The sequence below is a fragment of the Myxocyprinus asiaticus genome, chromosome 37, assembly GCF_019703515.2.
Source record: "Myxocyprinus asiaticus isolate MX2 ecotype Aquarium Trade chromosome 37, UBuf_Myxa_2, whole genome shotgun sequence".
NCBI lineage: Eukaryota > Metazoa > Chordata > Actinopteri > Cypriniformes > Catostomidae > Myxocyprinus > Myxocyprinus asiaticus.
This window is the reverse complement of record NC_059380.1, coordinates 37,467,842-37,485,115: the sequence shown is the minus strand read 5'-3', so window position 1 is coordinate 37,485,115 and position 17,274 is coordinate 37,467,842. Positions and strand designations below refer to the sequence as shown.

At 38.9% G+C, this 17,274-nt stretch overlaps 1 protein-coding gene across 2 annotated transcripts in view; it reads right to left on the bottom strand.

Annotated features, from left to right (window-relative positions):
- The window catches only part of LOC127427844 (calmodulin-binding transcription activator 1-like), a 474,573-nt gene that overhangs the window by 48,684 nt on the left and 408,615 nt on the right, over window positions 1-17,274 (bottom strand). The window lies entirely within an intron of this gene.

Below are 17,274 nucleotides of genomic sequence, written 5' to 3'. Positions count from 1 at the left end.
AAGCACCACAATTTCTGCCCAATTTTTCGGGTGACTGGGTTCTGAAGTATTTTCCCCATTTATAAAATCCTACATAAGAGTTCTCAGCCATGATGAACCAAACCAACCTCCGAGGTGAATCACAACATTACAAACTTGGTTTTGAAGCAAAAAATTATTTGAAAATCAGACGAAAAGACAAAGGTACAAGACATGAGGGCATGAACTACAATCCTATGAAGCATTGAGAAAGACATAATCAAATATAAAACAATGGAAATATCTATGTGACAAGGAGGAGGGCGTGGCCGGCACTGAGTCAACTAATCAGCGGGAGAGAGAGAGAGTTAAAGGGGAGCCAGAGACGCCAGTTCGGGAGAGAGAGACACACGCTGCCACTGTGTGTGTGCGTCTATGTGTTTTATGTTGTTTTAAGTTGAGTTTATGTCATTAAAGTTTACGTTGACTGTTCTGCCGGTTCCCGCCTCCTCCTTGCCCATCCCTTACCCATTACATTGGTGCTGAAACCCAGGAAGGAGGAGGGATGCGCTGTTGTGGAGTCCTCGCTGCTGCCGTCTGCTGGGAGTCGGAGGAACCTCTGCCATCAGCCAGGAAGGGGAGGAGCCGGTCCGTCCGCCAGGGGAGGAGCAGTTCCGTCCACCAGGGGTCGGGGGACTCGCTGCCATCCGCCCGGGGAGGAGCGGCTGTCATCCGGCAGAGGGCGGAGGAGTGGATGAGGACCAGGTGACAGCGTGTCCGGGGACCGGCGAGCAAGTTTTTCTCTCTCTCTCTCTCTCTCTCTCTGTGTGTGTCTCTCACTCTCTCTGTGTCTCTCCTGCTCACCCTTTCCCTCACCCCACTCCCTCCCCTACCCTCCCTCCAGGTTCCCAGGAGGCGGGGAGGGCCATCTGCTGGTGGAATGGCCGGAAGGGCAGCGTCTCCCCTCCAGAGATGGGGGTGGCGTAGGTCAGTCCGGATGGTGTCCCGGCCTGAATTGGGCGGGGGAGGAGTGTGACGAGGTGGAGGTCGTAGCCGGCTGTGAGGGTGCACGGCTGGTGCTGAGTCAACTAATCAGCAGGAGAGATAGTTAAAGGGGAGCCGGAGATGCCAGTTCAGAAGAGAGAGAAAGACACATGTGGCCGCTGTGTGTGTGTGTGCATCTATGTGTTTTATGTTATCTTAAGTTGAGTCTATGTCATTAAAGTTTACGTTGACTGTTCTGCCGGTTCCCGCCTCCTCCTTACCCATCCCTTACCCATTACAATCTAAAACTATTGACTTATATACACAGATATATGAGTAGTTTGAGGGTGAAGGTAGACCGACTCGTTTGCGGCATTTACCGTACATCATAGGAGTGGAAGGTTGCTTCCAGTTTTGTTCGTCTTTTTTGGCCACAGTTCTCTGATTGTTTGATCTTTCTCTGCTGGTTGTTTACTGAGAATTCCACTATTAAACACAAATTTTATAACAATGAAGTTGAAATAACATGGACTGATGGCTTCAACAGAAGCATATACCATCGATAAACAACCTCGGATCTCATGGTAGGTCTGTCTTTAAATATATAAATGTATAAATTATCAGTAAAAATCAATTCCTATATATGGAAAAACGAATGGGATTTTTTACTACCGGAACCGGACTGTTGTGCTCCATTGCTCATATTTTGGGTCAGGTAGTCTGAGCAACCTTCGAGATTTGCGTTCACATTAACAATGGTGAGTGCAATTCGGAGGTTGCGTTTCCACTCTAGAAATAAATTTGTACCCCACTGACAGTTAGGTGTAGGGTTGGGGTTTGGGCTTGGGCGAATGATCAATAAATTATTTATTCTTGTTAACCCTTTTAAATTTACAACTAAAAATACAACTTGCATTTGGTGCCAATTTCATTCAGAAACTGAAGCTCACACGTGACCATACTTTCAACAACACTTCCATCTTCAGCCACTGGGGACAGTGATTTGAATTTCGGTATACACAGACCGATTTCAGCAGCAGAACTTTCGACCTACTGTCACCAAATTTACAGTGTGATCAGTCAGTAAGCAACCACCTCGCAACCTTCCAGAACACCCTAGCAACCACCTAGCAATGTCCTAGCAACAACCAGAAACACTCTAGCAAAGGCCTGACAAAGAGAAATGTGGTGACATCAGCAGCCTGAACCATTTTTGAAGCTTTGTCAATGTTAAGCTGTCAATAAATTTCCCCTGCTGCCACTTACTTACCTCCCCTATCAATCTGCCTCTCTCCCCCAATCTCTATGCCTCGTTTTCAATTCTATAGCGAGACCCTCTGCTCTGCCTGCTGTCTTCACATTTATTGAGTGGGTAATAAACAAAACTCTAGCAACTTTAAAGCTGATGTGTGTAAAAGTTTCATTGTCAAAGGGACAGTTCATCCAAAAATAAAAATGTATTTACTTACATTGCACCTTTTTCTATACAATGAAAATGAATTGAGAATTTGAATTGATCATATTCTTGATTTGAAGTAAAAAGACACTTTTGTCTTTGTATCACCTTTGGCTTTTAAATACAGGTCATAATGTCATCTTCCTGCCTATAAGAGTTAGTATGGCTGTGTCAGGCTCCGTGAAAGATAGAATTAACTTTCTTCTTTCTCAGCGTCTGTCCGGCAGCCCTATTAGCATTTTAATATTGCTGCGTTAGCGACCAGTTGGGAGATGGAAAAAGCAAACACGTTCAGGAATGCAAATTTAAAAGTGTTTGCACAATACCTTGTAGGTTTAAGAAATAAAATCCAGCTGATTTCATCACAATCTCAAACAAGAGAGAAATTGGATTGTATTCTTTTTTCCCCTCTGAAGGCAAAGCATCTACAGTGCATATTTACAACCTTCACCGTTTTCATGGGCAAGAACATTCAGGAAAGGGGATGTAATTGCTCAAAGTTGTCAGAGGACAGAATAATGAAGCAGGGTCTTACAGTCTAAGTGTGTATTTCTGTGTGATTTCAGATCTGTGGTTTCAGAGCTTGATCTCATGAAAATTACATGATTGTGGTGACATTTTAGCAAAATGATTTTATGTGCCTCTTTACACGTATTGTGACAGTTCTGAAATGTCTACTGAGTGGCACTAAAAGCGAATAAAAATTTCTCAGATTATGTTTTTAAGGTTAATACACTATCGAGTTTGAAATAAAACCTACAGTACCTCCCTACCCTAAACCCAAACCTAACTGATAGTGTCATAAAAAGCAACGGTGACATGGAAAACACATTAGCAGAAACAAAATATCATTTTGTGGAGCTTTTAGACACACATGCTCTTTAGGACTCGTACCCTGGTCCTTTGCATTGTAAGTGCAACGCTCTATCAGTTGAGCTACTGCACAATTTAATTATGCTTGAACAAGCCTGTAAATGTATTTGGCTATGTAATGCAAAACGTTAAAAACTTAAAATTGTACGTTTTCCACATATGTGGACTTTATCAGCGCGCTGATGCGCGAAAAATTAATGGATATTTTAAAGTGGCATATCAAATGAAACTAGAGACGCTACTCTTTACAACCAAACAGGTTTCAATCTAAAAACATAATGTGGACATATATATGGACGTGTGGTCGCATAAGGTTAATGTCACATAACAAAGAAAACTGTGGTTGGTCATTTCACAAGTCCGACCCCAAAAGTTCCCATCAAACAGACTGAGATTTTTAGAACTGAATTTGAAGAGTTGTTCTAACTCCCATTCTCTCTTTCTCTCCGCTATGGTGCAATATTTGCTGTTTCTTATGGCAGCCTCAACATACTGCTGTAACCTGGCAACAAGCCTTAACAGATGCCCACACACACACATACATGTGTGGCCAGTGTAGCTCAACCATAAACTGCTTTCCATCTCATCAAATATAACGAAGGCAATAAATTAAGAGTATAAATGCTCTCTCTCACTTCCACTCCATTCCTCTATCTCTTCTTCTGGTTTAGTTTAGTTGCCAGACAGGTGGATCTTGTATTTGAAGCACGTAAGTGTGGGTTTGTAAAAGGCTGGAGCGTCTCACACCTGCTTTAGCTCACCTTTGCTTCACTGATCCATACTGCTGCAATGCTAACACAAAAACACACCAATGCACAAAGACGTGCAGATACAATTTGAATAAGATATAGCTCAAAGTTAGAGTTCTAAACATGGGTGCACAAACCTGATGATAAAAAAACACATTATCATAAGTCTAAAGCGCTGCAAAATTATTTGAGAAAATCTCAAATCAGCTTGAATAAAACCAGATGTTACATAAATGATTGTGTGAGGAATTTATCAGAATTCAATCACTGTCAAGGCTATTTACTGAGTAAATTATTATGTTTATACTCATCCTCATGCCGTTCTGAACCCGTAAGACTTTCTTCCGTGGAACACACAATGAGATTTTGAGCAGAATGCCCCAGAGCTCTTTGCCATACAGTGAAACTGAATGGATGCTGTCAAGCTCCCAGAAAATCACCATAAAAACAAAGAGTTTGGTGAAAAAAAAGAGAGAGTGTGTGAATGAAACTCGCATTTCTAGCCATTGCAGATTGTCAGAGTGTCAATGCATGGAGAGCCTGTGTTACTCTGGGTTGTTTAATAGTGTATATGATGATAAATGTTCTAGTGTATCCATCATTAAGCTACTCACTGCCCAGGGAACACACAAAACACACACACTGTTCATTTGAAGGGCAATTTCCCCTCATATGTGGAGGGTTTTATGTGTGGACACAGAAGTGTGTGTTGCAATCCATTTGGATTCTTGCATTTAAACCTCAAATATAACCCATCTTCATTCTTCATTGGCCTGCCCAGAGGGGTCAAAGATCTTCTGATTCACCTTAGACTTTCTCTCTTTCTCTCACTCTCTCTCTCAATTCAATTTCTAAGAACATTTGCATTATTTTATTTTACCCAAAATATTTCCAAAGCATATTTTTTTCTGGGGCTTAAAATAAAAAAAATGTGTAAGTGGTAAACACACACACACACACACACACACACACACACACACACACACACACACACACACACACACACAGTGGTAAAAAAAGATAAATAAATAAATAAAAGTCTCATTAAAAGCTGAAATTCTTGAAAAAAGAAATGTTGGCATGAGTAGTTTCGAATAATCCTTAATTAATATTTCTTCAAAAAAATAAGCAGTCAGACAATTTTGTTTTAAAATATTATGATTTGAAAGAACTTTTGTCCACCAAACCAATGCGTTGTGATGTGACTGTGACGAGGAGGAGGGCGTGGCAGGCCCGTGATGGTGCACAGCTGGCGCTGAATCAGATGACCAGTGGGAGAGCGAGATAAAAGGGAGCCAGAGGCGCCAGTTCGAGAGAGAGAGAGCATGTGTGTCGAAACCCAGGAGGGAGGAGGGATGTGCTGTCGTGGAGTCCTCGCCGCTGCCATCCACCAGGGGAGCAGCAGCGGCTGGAGGGGTTGGTGACGGCCACCGGGGGAGAAGCGAGCTGTCGTCCCCCAGAGGGCGGAGGAGCGGTTGATGACCGGGCGACAGCGTGTCCAGGAACCGGCGAGCAAGTTTCTCTCTCTCTCTCTCTCTCTCTCTCTCTCTCTCTCTCTCTCTGTTTATCTCCCTCCCGCCATTTCCCTCTGCCCACGCCTCCCCTCGTCTCCCCTCGTCTCTCCCCCAGGTTCACAGGAGGCGGGGTGGACCACTGGCTGATGGAACGGCTGGAAGGGCAACGTCTCCCCTCCAGAGATGGGGGGGGGGTCAATCCGGTGGTGCCCTGGCCTGAATCGGGCGGGGGAGGAGTGTGACGAGGAGGAGGGCGTGGTTGGGCCATGATGGTGCACGGCCGGTACTCCAGGAGTCTGACCTCTGGTTTTATGATATATGTACTTAATCCAATATTATTTAGCGGCTTGAGCAAAAACCGATCGGCACATGTAATGTTTTTGGCCTCTTCCCACGTTTCACATTGCATGTAAACTTTACCGGCGTTATTACCGGCTTATAACATATGCACAAGTGTTGTGCTCATACCCGTTTACATTTCGACTTCAAAACCAGAGAATAATAAGTGTCATGTAATCGTGGTTTTCTCATGTTGTCAGATTTTTTAATAAGCCTGTTCTTGTTACTTACGAGCGTTTTGATCAGTGTCATGCTCCGTGTGCTCTGGAGAGGCTGGCTGTTAAATGCAACGTTGCTGCTGCTGCTGTTTCTGCATCGCAAATCCACCGATTTGCACGGTGATGTCGGCGTAAATTTTGTGTTACATGAGTACTTACTTTTGACAATTTCATTTATACACAAATACCCAACACAAAAGAGCTACTCAAATGAGCACAAACAAACACGCAACATTACCGGCAGGCATCTGCCACAGAGAATAGAGACGTCTCTTAAGCACATGAAGACTTGGAAGATCTACTGTGGCATATTTAGGAAATTAATTGAGGACATCAATACAACATTAATCATTAAATCACGAACGATGAAATAACACTTTACTGAACACATGCAAAAACATGTATTTTTGGCTTCAAAAAATACACAAATGATAACAGACACACACTCCTGTCTCAGCAAGTAAGAGAAGTCTTAAAGACAAAATAATGAAGAGGCCGAAAATCAGATATCAATCTTTGTGTGTGAGCAATCAGTTGTGTATGGTAAAAGAGAGTCCATTTGTAACTGTCTACAGTACACGGTCTAATTTGTGTACATTAATGATACATAATGAGCATTAGAAAAGCGGGAGAGAAAGAAGTTGTAACTGAATGCAAATATGGATTGACAAAGGTCTGCTAGACACATGCTGGACATGTTTATAATCAGTTAATAAGAGGGTTTGATTAATCAGAAAATAGTCTGCTTTTATTATACCATATTATTATGCGGCTCACCGGAATAAAGTTGGAAACTGAGAACTGATTTTTATTCAGAACCAGTTCCATTTTATTACTGTAAAAAATACCGGCAGAAAATTATTTTCATGACTTTCGGTTTCATTAATGGTTCTCAGACATGCATTCTCCATCTTGCTAAAAGACTCTTGACAGTGTTTCCTGTTCTAACATTCAGCGGCACTAACCTACTGCTGCTGAATTAGCAGCACAAAACAAACAGCGTAACCAGTGTAGTACGATTCTCAACTTTTTTTTAATCCACAGCGCAAAACAAACAGTGCGACCAGTGTGATTCCTGAACGAATGACTCTTATGAGTCAGTTCTATTGAATCTATGGCACAAAACACAGCACAACCAGTGTAGTCAGACTCCCAAATGAATGACTCTTGTAAGTTGGTTCATTAGAATCTACAGCTCAAAAAATACAGCGCAACCAGAGTAATCTGATTCCTGAATGAATGATCCTAATGAGTCAGTTCATTCGAATCTACAGAGCGAAACATACAGCTAGACCAGTGTAGTCGGATTCTTGAATGAATGACTCTTGAGTCGGTTCTTTTGAATCTATAGCACAAAACACTACACAACCAGTGTAGTCAAACTCCCAAATAAATGACTCTTATAATCTGGTTCAATTGAATCTACAGCGCAAAGACATACAGCGTGACCAGTGGGAGTCACGAACAAATGACTCAAATGAGTTGATTCATTTGAATCTACAGTGCGAAACATACAGTGCGACCAGTGTAGTCTGATTCCTGAACAAATGACTCTTATGAGCCAGTTCTTTTAAATCTATAGCATGAAACATACAGTGTGTCCAGTTTGATTTCTGGACAATTGATTCTTATGAGTCAGTTCAATTGAATCTACAGCACAAAACATACAGTGCGACCAGTGTAGTTTGATTCCTGAAAGAATGACTCTTATGAGTCAGTTCTTTTGAATCTATGGCACAGCACATCCAGTGTAGTCAGACTCACAAATGAATGACTCTTGTAAATCAGTTCATTAGAATCTACAGCTCAAAAAATACAGCACAACCAGTGTAGTCTGATTCCTGAATGAATTATCCTAACGAGTTGGTTCATTCGAATCTACAGCTCAAAAAATACAGTGCAACCAGTGTAGTCTGATTCCTGAATGAATGATCCTAATGAGTCGGCTCATTCGAATCTACAGAGCGAAACATACAGCTGGACTAGTGTTGTCGGATTCCTGAATGAATGACTCTTGAGTTGGTTCTTTTAAAACTATAGCACGAAACATACAGTGTGACCAGTTTGATTTCTGAACAATTGATTCTTATTAGTCAGTTCATTTGAATCTACAGCACAAAACATACAGTGCGACCAGTGTAGTTTGATTCCTGAAAGAATGACTCTTATGAGTCAGTTCTGTTGAATCTATGGCACAGCACTTCCAGTGTATTCAGACTCCCAAATGAATCACTCTTGTATATCGGTTCATTAGAATCTACTGCTCAAAAAATACAGCGCAACCAGTGTAGTCTGATTCCTGAATGAATGATCCTAATGAGTCTGTTCATTTAAATCTACAGCTCGAAACATATAATCCGACAAGTGTAGTCTGATTCCCAAACAAATGACTCTTGAGTCGGTTCTTTTGAATCTATAGCACAAAACACTACACAACTAGTGTAGTCAAACTCCCAAATAAATGACTCTTACAATTTGGTTCATTTGAATCTACAGCGTAAAAACATACAGTGTGACCAGTGGGAGTCACGAACAAATGACTCAAATGAGTTGATTCATTTGAATCTACAGCGCGAAACATACAGTGCGACCAGTGTAGTCTGATTCCTGAACGAATGACTCTTATGAGCCGGTTCTTTTAAATCTATAGCACGAAACATACAGTGTGAACAATTTGATTTAAGAACAGTTGACTCTTATGAGTCAGTTCATTTGAATCTACAGCGCAAAACATACAGTGCGACCGACTCTTATGAGCCGGTTCCTTAGAACTTACAGCTGGAAATATACAGTGCGACCAGTGTAGTTTGATTCCTGAATGAATGACTCTTATGAGTCGGTTCTTTCGAATCTACAGTGCGAAACATACAGTGTGACCAGTGTTGTCCGATTCCAGAACAAATAACACCACACAATAAGTTTCCAGCAACAAGCAATTTTTCTGTTCACATTAAAATGACAATGCTGCACAACAAGACAATGTCAGAACCACAAATCTCAGCCAATCAGAAAAAATCTGGTGTTTAATATATAACTGTTACTTGTCAGAGTGGTTCAGACAAAAACTCAGATGTACATACTGTAGAAGAGATTGTGTTTACTGCTTGCTATTTTATCATGTCGTGTCTGGTTAGAGCAGATGGGGTCAAAGGAGACTGTTATTGTGCGCACCATGATACGACCTCTGTCTGTTTTATTCTGTTTGGGTGTATACTGTATATGCGATCATATTTCACTTCCTCGAAATGAAATTAAGAAGACAGAGCAGAGGTTTAAGGAGGAACTGTTCCTGTACACGGACACCTGGGGAATGCTTGAGACAAAATGGTTACCGGCATAAAAGAGAGGCTTGGTTGCGTGACAGCCATTTAATTGCTTCATTACCGTAATTAATTTGCTCTCTTTTCAATTAGCGGCGGGGCCTTGGTGATGTTGTTCAGCTGTTATTTTCTCTCCTCGCTCACAGTTTCGTTGCTCTCAATTTCTGTCTTTCTGGTCTCACAGGAACGGCTGAAAGTTCCACCGCTAAAGTCCAGAGAACATTCTAAAGCAGTGATAGTTTTAGATCTTTTTCTCTTACAGTTTCAGTGAACAGTTATTCCTTCATTTGTTACATAAAAAAGAAAGAAATTTGACTAAATAATTTAAATAAAAGGTATATTTTACATATTTTGGGCTAATTTGATAATGTTTTCAGCTATCAATAAGAGTGTCGTAGTCATTTTACCATGTTTAATCCATTCTGCAGAATGTTTCACAACAATCAGCCTAAAAAATTAAGAAAATTAAGTAAAATAATTAAATCAAGGTAAAAAGAAAGTAATAAGCATATATAATATAATAATACAAATGAAAATAAATAAGAAAATAAATAATAATAAAATAAAAAATTGACAGTAAGAATTTTTTTTTTTTTTAAACCATGCCAGCTTCTATGGCTATATCATGGCAAAATCAAGAGATGTTTAAAATGTATGTATTTATTTATTTTATAAACACTTTTATATTTTACTTTAATAAAGACTCTAAAACTTATTCTGTACTGACTTTGCTAAAAATCAAGAATGTTTTCCAACAACCAGACAATTTTATAAAAAAATAAATAAAATAATATATATATATATATATATATATATATATATATATATATATATATATATATATATATATATATATATTTTTTTTAAATAAAATTGTATTTGTGTGTATATATATATATATATATATATATATATATATATACAGTATATGTATATATATGTATATATTTTAAATAAAAACTTTAAATTCTGGACTGACTGAATTTCAACGGTCAATATATTTTAATATACAGTATTTGCTACCAAGTGTGTGTATCATCTCCATTTAACACATTTAACATATTTAAATGAATTCCACAATATTTATTCAAACAAAAAAAGTGCAGATTCAGTGCGGGAATCCCAATAATATTATATTTGTTTTGCCAATAAAGCTGAAAATACAAAGTACAAAAAAATATAAAGTAAATAAAATATCCAAATAAAGTTACTAAAAACAAAAACACTTAAAAGCAATAAGTTACTAATAAAAAATTAAATAAATGAATGAATTCATTCATAATTAAATAAGTAAATAATAAGAATAATGTTGGTTTGTTTGTTTGTTGTTTTTAACGCAATGCCAGTATTTCTGGCTATTTTCATGGTGAAATCCAGGTTAAAATATAAAGACAGCTAACAACAATGTTAACAATGTTAACTTATTTTTAATAAAAACTCTCTAACTGATTATAGACTGACTTTGTTAAAAAACATTTCAAGGGTCAATAAGAAAAATGACAATGAGCGCATTTACATGCACACCAATGTGCTGATTACACCCAAAAATCAGCTTATTTAAAAAATCTGACAAAGAAAACCGTGTTTACATGACATTTGAAATAATAGCATTATTCTCTGCTTTTGATGTCAAACCGTGAAGAGAGATGCGCTCAACACGTGCGCACATTGGATAAGCCGATGAGAACATGCCACGCAAAATCACCGTAATGGGCAGAAATGTACCCGTGTCAATAGGTTTATCCTTACGCCGTTTATGACCTTACATCGATAAAGGAACACCGTTTATTGCTTTTCCATGACCACATGCGTTGTCGGCTTATTAAGCATAATCAGTTTAAGAATGTGCTCAAAGAAAAGTACAAGATACAAGAAAATTCAATAAGGAACAAAATGAGAAGTAAACATAAGTAGACAAATCCATCCAAACCCTTGTCCTTCAGACAAATCCCATTACTCACAACACAAAATGAGATGTTAGGCAGAATGAGAGCTTCAGTCACCATATACTTTCATTGCATCTTTTTCCATATAATAGAAGTCTATGGTGACTGAGGCCACGTCCACACTATCGCAAATACTCTCCATAACAGCATCCTTTGGAAAACAAATGATATTACGGATTAGTGTGGACGTGGCTTGAGGCTAACATTCTGCCTAACATCCGTTTTTGTGTTCCACGGAAGACAGTCATACAGGTTTGGAACAACGTGAGGGTGAGTAAATAATGATAGAATTTTTATTTTTAGGTGAACTATCCCTTTAAGGCCTTTCAGAATGAATGTATTATTTAATGGACCATGAGCCCTTTCTCCTTGACTAGTACTGTTCTTTTGGACTCTTTCTCCCTTCTCAGAAACTACTTCTCCAGCATTACTTCCAGACAAAACCTGCCGGGCTTTAAGAGCACTGAACACAGCTTGAGGTTTTTGTTCGAACAACATCATAATGGCTGTTCCTGTCTGTGAGGTCAAGGGGAAAACAGCACTAATGGCTCACTGGCTCCACAACATCCCACATTTGTCTCAGGACCTTCTCTGTGGAGGCCACAACCATCTCTGGAGGATCTGTATAGGAAGTCTCTGTTCTCCTCAAGGACTCCTTGAAAAAATCTGTGTGCCACGTAGTGTTCACACAGAGGGCTTAAGTTGGCTTTCACTTTTTAAGGTACTCTTTTTTTTGGGAGGAACAGTGCTGAACTTCAAAACGAAACGACAAATACTTAACGTTTTAGAGGGTTAAAGTGTTATTGCACGCTTAGAACTTTTGTCATGAAATACTTATTTTGAAGCAAGTTTGACTTGAAAGGCTTGTTTGTACCTTTTGCAGCTAAAGACCTCACGAAATGGTTTGAGAGATGCAATTTTCATTCCTGTGTTGAAGTATTTCTAATTAAAACAGGAATTCGGACTTTTATTTGAAATGGCCAACAGAGCACAACAGTACCCGCCCACTTTTCCAGCCTTCTAAAGTTACTGAGTGCACCTTTAAAGGTTGTTGATTATAAGTAAAGAAACAATATATTTTAATTTTATTGTCAAATATTCCGATGTATACAAAAATAAGTAGTTTGAGAGTGTAGGGAGACCGACTTGATTGTGTCATTGGCAGTGCGTCATGGAAGTGGGTGGAGCTCTTTTGGTGCACTTTGTTGTCTGTGATTCTGTGATTGGTGGACCTTTCTCTGCTGGATCATAGGTAGTGTAGTTCTTCACCAGGAATTTACTGATGGCGTCAACAGAAGCATTTGCCACCTTTAACAACTTTGGAGCTCACGATAGGTCTGTCTGTAAAGGTTTATAACTTACTGTTAAAAATTAATTTGCCTGTGGAGAAAATGAATGGGATTTTTTCTTTGATTTGCTACTTGCTATTGCTAGTTGTAGCAGGAGGTATTGGGGGAGGGGCATTCTCATTCTCATTTGATTGAACAAACATTTCTATACACCTCTGTGACGAGGAGGAGGGCGTGATATAATAATGCATTTTAAAAGCATATATCTGCTGTTTTCTTTTAGGAGTAGCTACACTAGCATATCAGTGTTTCTAAAAGCTAATAAACTAAACTAAATCTAACTAACTAAACTCCACAAAACTCCAATTTTAATTTCATGAGGTCTTCAGCTCTGCAGGTTTCAGGTACATTGCCAAAATAATCAATCTGAGGATTTACAAACACTCCATCTTCATTACAATTTGAAATGGAATTTGATTGGATTGCGTTTTGATATCAATGATATTATTATTATTATTATTATTATTATTTTTATTTTTATTTATTTATCCCCTTTTCTCCCCAATTTGGAATGCCCAATTCCCACTACTTAGTAGGTCCTCGTGGTGGCGCGATTACTCACCTCAATCCGGGGTGCGATTACTCACCTCAATCCGGGTGGCGGAGGACAAGTCTCAGTTGCCTCCACTTCGGAGACCTTCAATACGTGCATCTTATCACGTGGCTCGTTGTGCATGACACCGCGGAGACTCACAGCATGTGGAGGTTCATGCTACTCTCTGCGATCCACACACAACTTACCACGTGCCCCACTGAGAGCGAGGACCACTAATCACGACCACGAGGAGGTTACCCCATGTGACTCTACCCTCCCTAGCAACCGGGCCAATTTGGTTGCTTAGGAGACCTGGCTGGAGTCACTCAGCATGCCCTGGATTCAAACTCGTGACTCCAGGGGTGGTAGTCAGTGTCAATACTCGCTGAACTACCCAGGCCCCCTATCAATGATATTATTGATTTTTTATTATTTTTCCCATCCATACGGTGTTATGTCAGCAGAGTTATTTCAGAGGTGGAGAACATTATAAGATTTTGATGACAACAATTTTTTTCCTTAAAATAATGTACACTCCTTAATTGTGCACAATAAGATCATGGACATTTATAACAAAATAATATAAAACATTCTTTTTTTTTAAAGGTGTTGCAACTCTAACAAAATGCATGTTTTTGAAGGAGCACACATCTGGCCATGCTCTGAATGAAGCTGCAGGTGTCATATTTTTATTTTTTTGCTGTCGAGCTGAAGGTGAATGTTTACACTGTATTAAGTGCAGTTGTGAGGTGTGTTGATCGCAGTCCTGCACTACCAGCGCCGCTGCTCTCTAAAGCCCAACGGAAAGAGCAAATAGCTGCTCTTTACTCGGCATGAAATGAAAGTGAATGGACGGGTCAACTGAAAGTGTCACAATTTCAACAGGCTGTCAAAAGCGATGAAGTGTGGAAGAATGAAAAGAACACACACAAAGAAAAGAAATACTTGCAGAAAATAACAGTTCACGCTACCTCACAGATGGGAAAAAAAAGTCATCACGTTCATATCAGCAATGGTGAGTATGATACAGAGGTTGCATTTTCACTGTAAAATTACACTTTTACTCCACTGACGGTTAGGTTTGGGGTTCGGTTTAGAGCGTAAAGTTAGTAAAATATACATTCCTGTTGACTGTATTACATCATTTACACCTAAAAATACAACTCGCTTTTGGCGCCACTCTATGGATATTTCACCTGGAAACTTGAGCGCATGCGGTTCAACAACACTTCCAACATCGGCCACTGGGGGCAGTGCTTCGAATTTCAGTAAGCACAGACCAATTTCAGCAGCAAAACGTTCGACCTACTGTTACCGAATTCACAGAATGGAAATTAAGGGAGGCCACTGAAAGTGAATGGATTGCCCCCGAAAAGAATTCCTCTATCTGTTATAGTTCTTATTATTCTATTCAAGGGCCTATTTAGACATATTATCATGTAAAGTACAAGTTAACATTGATTTAATTTTATAGGTAAAAAAGAGGAAATGCATTCCTTTTCTAATTAGACTGAGCATTAATATTAATGAATTGATTCATTTGAAGTATGTGATGAGGAGGAGGGTGTGGCCGGGCCGTAATGATGGACGTCCAGCGCTGAATCAGCCCAATTAGCCGGGAGAGGGATAAAAAGGAGCCAGGGACGCCAGTTAGACGGAGAGAGAGACGCACACAGCAATCTTGTGTGTGTGTTTTGTTATGCTGGAAAGCAGTTTTATGTTGCGTTTTGTTCATTTGTTTATTAAAAGTTTACGTTGACTGCTCAGCCGGTTCTCGCCTCCTCCTTGCCCATCGTGTGAATCCATTACAAAGTATTTTACATAAAAGGATGACACTTTATATTTTTATTGCAGTGTCATTGCCTTAATAAAGGTTCTAAATGCCCCCTGAAAATTAAATCCAGGGACAAATATTTCTGCTTAATTGAAAAGTACATTTCTGACCCTGGTTGTATGGAAGCCAGCCAAAAAAGCAAGCCAGAAAATGTTTATGTATTATCCTTGGCTCTTGTTTTTAGCTGTGTAAGTAGATGCGCTTATTCGTAAGTCGACTAGGTACAAAAGGGTCTACAAATAACATAACTGTGAATGTAGAGAGAATTAATAGAAGTAAATTAAAAAAAAAAATTAAAATATTTTTGCGCCTTGTTTTTTATTTCATTATATTATTGTCTCTCTTTTTTTAGATGAATCATGCATTTGTTTTTTCAGTTGAATTTGTAGATCAAACCCAATATACTGTGATCTAGCACAGTTCTCTGGGCTTCCAAGTTTCGAAAACTTTTAGTGACAAATGTGACCAAAGTACAAAGACTGACCTTGACGTGTGTAATTGACAGTCCCCAGTGGAGTGTGTGTGAGTGCGTCTGAGCTATTGGAAAACTCGGTAGTCTTCTGCACGCCGTGACGAGCACCAATCACTGTTGTGTAACCTTGAGAGTCAGCGCTTTCTAATGGAGTATAAATCAATTGGTCTCTCTGAGCGCTTACACACTTAAGTCTCTGCATCTTACTGTTGGGGCAAAAGTTACAATTTTGGTCTCAAAAATTTTAGTTGCATGATGGAGCATTACTTTTAGGAACTTTTGCATTTTTCTTCTGCACCCTAGCAACTCGCCATCGCCACTGAAATCAACGGATTCACAGAGCGTAAACTTAAGTGTGTACAGCTGCTTTGGACTGGTTTGTGTTAAAATGAATTAAAAATGCAGTCTTTTTTCTCTCTACATGGCTTTGGCCATCTGGAAATGATGTCTTATGGTAAAGAAAATGTGTATCAAGTCTCCGTCCTGTGTTATACCATTGTTATGTAGAAAGTGATTTTTCATCAATCAAACTCTGCTAATGATAATGTGGTTGCGATTCAGCAGGTGTGTGAAAGTAAAAATGAAATTTTGTGAGTTGTGAGTGCGTGTATTGTAATTTTCTAGTTTAGGATGCTTGTGTAATGTGGGTGGACTCTCTCTTTCTTTCTGTAATCAATCATTCTTACCTGGCCAGCTGAGATTCGCTTTATCACCAGTGAGTGTCTCTTTATTTAAATTTTTTTTTTTTACCTTTATTTCTTTTAATGCTTCATTTTCTCCTTCCTACTCCTACTGTACTCACATTCAGACTAGTCCAAACACACACACTCACACAACACACACAGTATGCGAATTCAACTATGACTTTCAGCAGGGGCGGTTCTAGACCATTTTGATTTGGGGGGCCAGTGTGGGGCCGGGTGTGCTTGTAGGGGGGTAAACTGTATTATACCTTAAATGTCCCCTGTATACATGTAAAACATAATTTGCTGTTTTAATATTTGGGGACATGCATTTTTTTTTTAAAGACAACCAAAGATTCACCAAATTTGAGTAAAATTTTTTCAATTGTAATTTTTAAATATATAAACAAACAGGCTCATGACAAATGTTTCATTAAGTTAAAACACCCTAACTATCTGGTTTTTCCCACAAACTTTAAGCCATGTTGCCATGCTGTTCTTTAGAGTGACAAATGCAGTAACATTCTTGGATAAAATGAATGGTTGGCTACATCAGGATTTTAGGTTAGAATTTAAGCAGTAGGCTATAATCAGCATGTACAGGTCTTGTACATGGTCACCATTTCCTTTAAGATACTTTTAATAATTTTTTTCTATGGAGGTTAGTCTCTCACGCGACCCAAATTGTTGGCCAAATGCCAAACTTTGCCTAAGGATTGAAGAGACTTTTTAAACAAAGCACTTTTTTTTTGTTTTTCATTTGTGATATATTTTGTGTTTGGTGATATGCAAATATGTAAGGTGAAGTATTATGTACCGACAGTATTTTTTGTTGATGTACTGTCCGACTAGTCTACTGTTGCTTTAGTTAAAGTCTCAGGTGAACACAACTTTTGTTTGTGACGATTCAGTTAAAGGTAAAAAATATGCACTAAAATACGGTAAAAAAATATGCAACTTTTATAATTAAAAGGTTTATGCTTATTACAATTTTAAATTAAATTGATTACATAATGAGCTGAATAATTAATACAATTAATTGTA